We start from the raw sequence: 5,894 nt of genomic DNA, 5'->3' as shown, positions 1-5,894 counted from the left end.
ACATCATCAAGTCTTCCAAGTTGATGAGATATCTAGCTACGTGCGTGCCAACAGGGCAAATCGGCTCGCCTAAAACTTGTCTTCTCTTCAAAGAAATGTTATCAATTGTGTTGAGAAATTAACTGATCAAATCAAGTCCATAATTATGGTTCGGAAGATATGCAAGAGAGGCTCAGAAGCAGTTTCACAGACAGACAGAACAGCAAAGCGGAGAGAGAGAGAGGAGGGGAAAAAGCGTCCGACCTCAGCAAGAACAAGTTGTGAAGTGAATTAATCCAAATGAATGCTGATGGAAGATCAGAAGAACTCTGATGAAGACGCCAATCCTTCGAGCAGTGCCTCCCCATACGAGAAGCTTCCTCGCAGGCGAGCAGAGATCAGACTAACCTCTGAGGCTGGAACCGTCCTTGGTTTGGTTTTGGTCTGGCTCTGATCAGCTCCCCCGCAGCTAACAGCAAGACACCCACGGAGAGAGCCAGTCCTTCAAAAATCCAACAAGAAACCACACAGCATTCTCAGTCGAATCCAAGCAATCCAAAGAGATCTGGATGAAAAGTCCAGTTGGAATCCGGAGGAAAAACCTTTGAGCAACGTCACCCCTGCTCAAGAGGCGACCTGGCCAGCAAGCAGCGCTTGGAATGGCCGATGAGGCTGGAAGTGGTCCTGGTTCTAAAATTCCCTGACGGTTCCGTACGGCTCTCTGTGTCCATTGAGCACCGAAGTTGCTTTAAAGAGGAATCAAAATTTTTAGTCTGGTTCAAATACTGTCCTGCTGTGCAGTTGGGCTTGGTGAAGAGCAGTGATGTCAGTAACATGTTACTTTGTAAAGTGGTCCGATTAGAGTAACACGTTACCTGCGTTACTCTAATTGGACCACTTTTTTCAGTAACTAGTAATCTAACGCATTGCTATGTCAAAATCCAGTAGTCAGATTAAAGTTACTTATCCAATTACTGTGAGATATGTAGTAAACTAGGCCTCCGATCAAAACCTGCCTCTGAAGACCTTCATGGGACAGGAACTGTTATTTCATTGATTTGAATCCAGAAATACAAATTATCTCATCAAGAGACTTTCTAATTGTATCCTGAACTAATCAATTGAAAGAACACTCTATTTTTTTATATTATCATTACTATTTTACAATATCTTGATAATCAAAAGTGTGTTTAGTTCATACCATTTCTAAATGTTGAAGTGAACCACTCATTTTAAATCAACTGTGAAACACTATTAATGATTTTTAATCCTCATTCAAATTAGAAATCAAGTTAAATGTCTATTTTACAAAGTAATTATGCATTTTTTGATCTTCTGTCTGAAATGAGAAGGAGTGATGTCGGTCAAAAGTTGGAGACAGTCCAAAACAAGTTCTTGGAACAAGCTGTCGTGTTTTTAAAGCTCTCAGACAGTAAACAAGAGAACTGGCACCTGCAGTGTTTCTCACTTCATCAAAACATTTCTCTGTCTGTTCCTAAACATTTCTGCTGTTTCTTGACTTGTAAAAACCCTTTGACATCACTAGAACCACACCCCTGTTGGTTCCTTCAACCAATCAGGACTTCCTAAAAGTAACCGGAAGCAGAACTCTTTAAAAGTTGACACTTCCTGGAACTGTGAGTTCCGTTAGTCCCTCTTAGTTCCGTTGGTTCTTCTGGAGTTCCTCTGAGTCTTTTGAGGTCTTCTGAGTTTTTCTCAGACTCAGTCTTCTGAGTCGAGTTGGGATTATGGAGTCTTCCACATCTGAGTGGAACCTCTGACGGACTCACAGCTCACTGTGTATCCACCCGGGAGATGAGCGTGTTGTTGAACGGAGTACCGTCACTATTTCGGACCATTCTCAGCCATCCTGAGGAGACGCTGAAAGGTAGCGTTGAAATGGAACTCCGTACCGGAGCTGACCTATCTTCTGCAAAGGTAACGAGTCGCTTCGCTACCTAGTGTACCGGGGCTGAGCTGGGGTCGGATGAAGGGTGCCATTCCTCGTCAACACACTTTCCCTCATCCATCTTTTCTCTCCATTTAAACTCCTTCATTTCCCATCTTTAAACTTCTATCTTGCCAGTAATTAATCCAGATGCCTTCAGAAATGTCTGTTGTTTTTATTAAGTAAAACGTGCCAAGTTTTATTAATCAGAACCAGATCAGTCTAATCAAGTGTACAATGTTTTGATGTTAAATTTTGATTCTGTTAATAAATGACTACATTTATTTTGATGGGTCAAAGAAAATTAACGTCTCATGTCACTGATTAAACCATCTACGCACAGTACATCTGTCACATATCTGTCAAGTAGCTCGAAAAAGAGAGAACCCGTTAATTTAAAATATGACTGTAGTGGAACTCTGAAACTAACCAAGCTAATCAAGCCTTTTAGCACACTACAGATACTAATTTTGTAGTTTTCTCTAGTAAATTAATTTTATTTCCTCTATGCATATCGGGGAGTGACATCAGGTCTATACAACAATTCAGTCACGTTATCACCTGTGATACCTGACACCATGCCACTACAGAAACGTAAACAATGGAGCGAGGAGGAAGATTCTCATTTTGTAGCTGGAAATACAGGAACTATTTTGAGTTTCTGTCAGCGAAGAATGACAATTTCAAGGTTCGTTGTACCCTCTGTGCTGGCGAGAAAGTGCTGTCTAGCATCAAAAAGACCACATAAAATCTGAAGAAACATTTTGGAGTCACAGCATGGGACAGTCAAACTGATGGAGCAAGCCCCACCAGGTGGTTCGAAGCAAAGAGCTGCGACAGGAGGTCCCCCACCACCAAACAACAAAAGCTTTATGGAGTTTATTAAACCTATTGTTTAATAAATTTTAGACTGAGAACTTCAACAAAAATAAAAAGCGAAGTTTTATTGGTTTCTTCTGCAGAAGGAGGAACAGCACATGAAACAGAGTTCTGTGAGCTCCTGAAAACATGAGCAATACGGGCTTAAATTTAAACACACCTTCACGCGTAACAGAACTTGTTTTTTCACAGGCGTTAATCACATTTGCAATTTTATCAGGGTAAAAACAGACAGTACGTTTGTGGTCAGTGTCAATCTTATCAGGGTAAAAACAGACAATACGTTTGTGGTCAGTGTGACCGGTTCTGGAGCTGGGGTTCCGTACCGGCAGTCTGTGAGAAATGGAAGTTAAAAGGTTTCACACACTGATGTTGGAGAGATGTAACTGCTGCAGTTTAGATAAGTTTTAACAGAGTGTGATATAAAGTAAATGAATAATAAGGGTGATGATAATAAAAATTGATGAACAAAATAAACTGGTATTAATGTTTTCATTTCTACAATTCCTCCCTTTTGTTCCCATAGGAACAAGAATAACACAAATATGTACATATAGAGATATAGACACTGATTAACAGAACCTTCAAGGCACATGTGTCATACGGAGTATGGTTTAACATATGGCTATCATAAACATCAGTTAGAAATTTGCTAAGGTTTTTTTTGTGAGGGACAGACCCTTGTAAACGAGAGCAAGCGAAAAGTAAAAGAAATCATAAAAATAAAATAACAAAATTGTGAAAAGCGAAAACATAATAAAACAAAATATTTACATAATGGTTGTCTTCTTGTTGGTCAGGACAAAAACAGTAGAGTGGGTGGGTGGGTTACACTTATTGGAATCAGGATTATCATTATTATGTAACAGGGCATAGGTTTCTGCCAGGCGTTCAGGAGTGAGGGCAGTCGAGATCAGACGTGTGGACAATGAGCGAATACAAGATATACAACAGCAACCACAAGTTATTAGAATGGCTAAACAAACTCCTATGGAGATAATCAGGAACATGATTATGCTCTTCCACCGGCCAAACATTTTGTTGAACCAATCAGAAATTGGATTGTTAATCCCAGAGGCATCCTACATTTCTTGAGATAGGTCCTTCAGACTTTTTAGGGCTCTGGCTACTTTACCATCTGGTGCTGTATTATTTGGTATAAAGGTACAACATTATTCACCAATCATGGAGCACACACCTCCCTTCTCTGCTAATAACATGTCTAGAGCCATCCTATTTTGAATCGCCATTTTAGAAGTGGGACGTAGTTGGTCAGACAGGCCTTCAATGGCATCACGAGTTAGGTTGGTTAGGCGCAAAACATTATAACGGACAAAATTTATTCTGGCTACGTTTTTGTTGGTTGTAACAGGAAAAATGGCTCCTATAATAGGCAGATTTTCGAACCCTGCTACTACTGGGTCAGCCAATTTGTACTCATCTGGGACTCCTTGTGGAACCCCAATGGCATTGATGTAGGTTGTAAAGTTTGCAAAAAGGTCAAAGTCGGTGTCTCATCTTTTTCTAGTTTTGTGTTGGGTTAATTGATGTCGTACTAAAGTAAGTGGGGCTGCAAGGCGAACTAAAGCACAGAGTCCTTTGGTGTTTCTAGGAATTTTTACTGACAATCTCTGGCCACCACAATAATAGTATAGGCCCGCTCGTGCCCACGTGCCAATGGTTTGTTTTTCTTCATCACTAGTGTCTACCTTTTCAGTGATGTTACACCATTCATGGTTGATTTCCCCATAGTTCACTGTGGGGTTTCTTGTGGTAAAGTTAAAACAATGATACCCATTAATGATACGGTTTGGCCTAAAGGGTCCTGGATGTGTTTTATGGTGAATTGGTGGGTATATATCCGTCAGCGTGGTACAGTCTTCTACTGGTTCTTGTCTAGTCAATTTTAGCATGCATTTATATCCCCATGCATCCTCAGGAAACAGTGGGGCCGGTTGGGTAACTAGTTTAGGTCTGGCCGCAGCGCAGGCGACACAGTTGCTCAGCTGGGCTTCTCTTGTGGCCTCTACCAGCCATGAGAGCCATATGTTGTCATCTCCATGTCCAGTGGCGCGTTCTATCAACTGTTCAGGTTTTAATTTTGTATAATCTACTGATACAACTGGTTTGTCATTTCCCCATAGCCTGTTATAGGGTGCAAGTGTTGGAACGCCAGTAAGAATAGGGGTGGTTGGGTTTCCTACATCAGGAGTTTTAGCAGGGGGGGTTAAACTTAATTGTGATTAACCCCATCGGGTCTTCACCACTAACATCTGCACGAATCATAAAGGTGTAATGAGTTGGATTTTGGTCGTCAGTTGCTACAAAATGTTTTGGGGGTCCTTGCAAGTTAGTCAAGGATAAGGTTACAGGGTTACCGGTTGGGTCATAATCTCTTCGAAACTTAACTTTATCCCACCATAATTTGGTGTCATCATCTAAATAAGCGTGAGAAGGTATCCATAACCCAGTGTAGTGAGTTGTGGTTTCCCATGGGCAGACTGGGCGCCAAGTACGAGGTTTGGGGTTAGAGAGGAATTGGTAGAACATAGGTGATTTAGCGTTGTAGTTGGGGTGGGCAGCTGATGTCATTCTACGGTCTAAACACAAGTAGAGATCAGCGCTTTGATAGTATTGTTTGTAGGTACCACAATCAATTACATCACATAGGTCGAACTGAAATGAGGTGGTGGTGTTTACTTCATAGTCAATTTTGATACCTACTTTCCAATCTTTACATGTTAGTTTTTGTATTTCTCTTTTCTTACCAGGGTTTTTCACACATGGTCCTTCACCTGGAAATAAACAAAAGTGTTCACACAAGAAAATGATCCCACATGTGAGAACAGTTACCCCACCCTGTGCTAGGGTGGTTTTCCATGGATGTTGCAGTAGGCCCATTTTTGGTCTTCCTGGGGGGAGAGCCTGTAAAAAGTTTGTTGAAGAGTGGAGAGTTCTTTATAGGGGAAGATGGTAGGGTGTAGAGGGGCAGAGAGTTTTTGATGGAGGGTAGAGAGTTCCTTATGGATCAATGGATGAGGTGCAGCAAAACAGGGGCTGGTTTGGTAACCTGGGGGGGGGGGGGGGG

General features: G+C 41.4%; 1 protein-coding gene across 1 annotated transcript in view; it reads right to left on the bottom strand.

Annotated features, from left to right (window-relative positions):
* LOC119411481 (tubulin-specific chaperone cofactor E-like protein) overlaps positions 1 to 5,894 on the bottom strand; it is a 38,163-nt gene that overhangs the window by 5,548 nt on the left and 26,721 nt on the right. The window lies entirely within an intron of this gene.

Source organism: Nematolebias whitei, chromosome 6 (assembly GCF_014905685.2).
Source record: "Nematolebias whitei isolate Nwh7 chromosome 6, NemWhi1, whole genome shotgun sequence".
Classification (NCBI taxonomy): Eukaryota; Metazoa; Chordata; class Actinopteri; order Cyprinodontiformes; family Rivulidae; genus Nematolebias; species Nematolebias whitei.
Note: the sequence above shows the minus strand (reverse complement) of the source record. Positions and strands in the feature narration are given on the sequence as shown.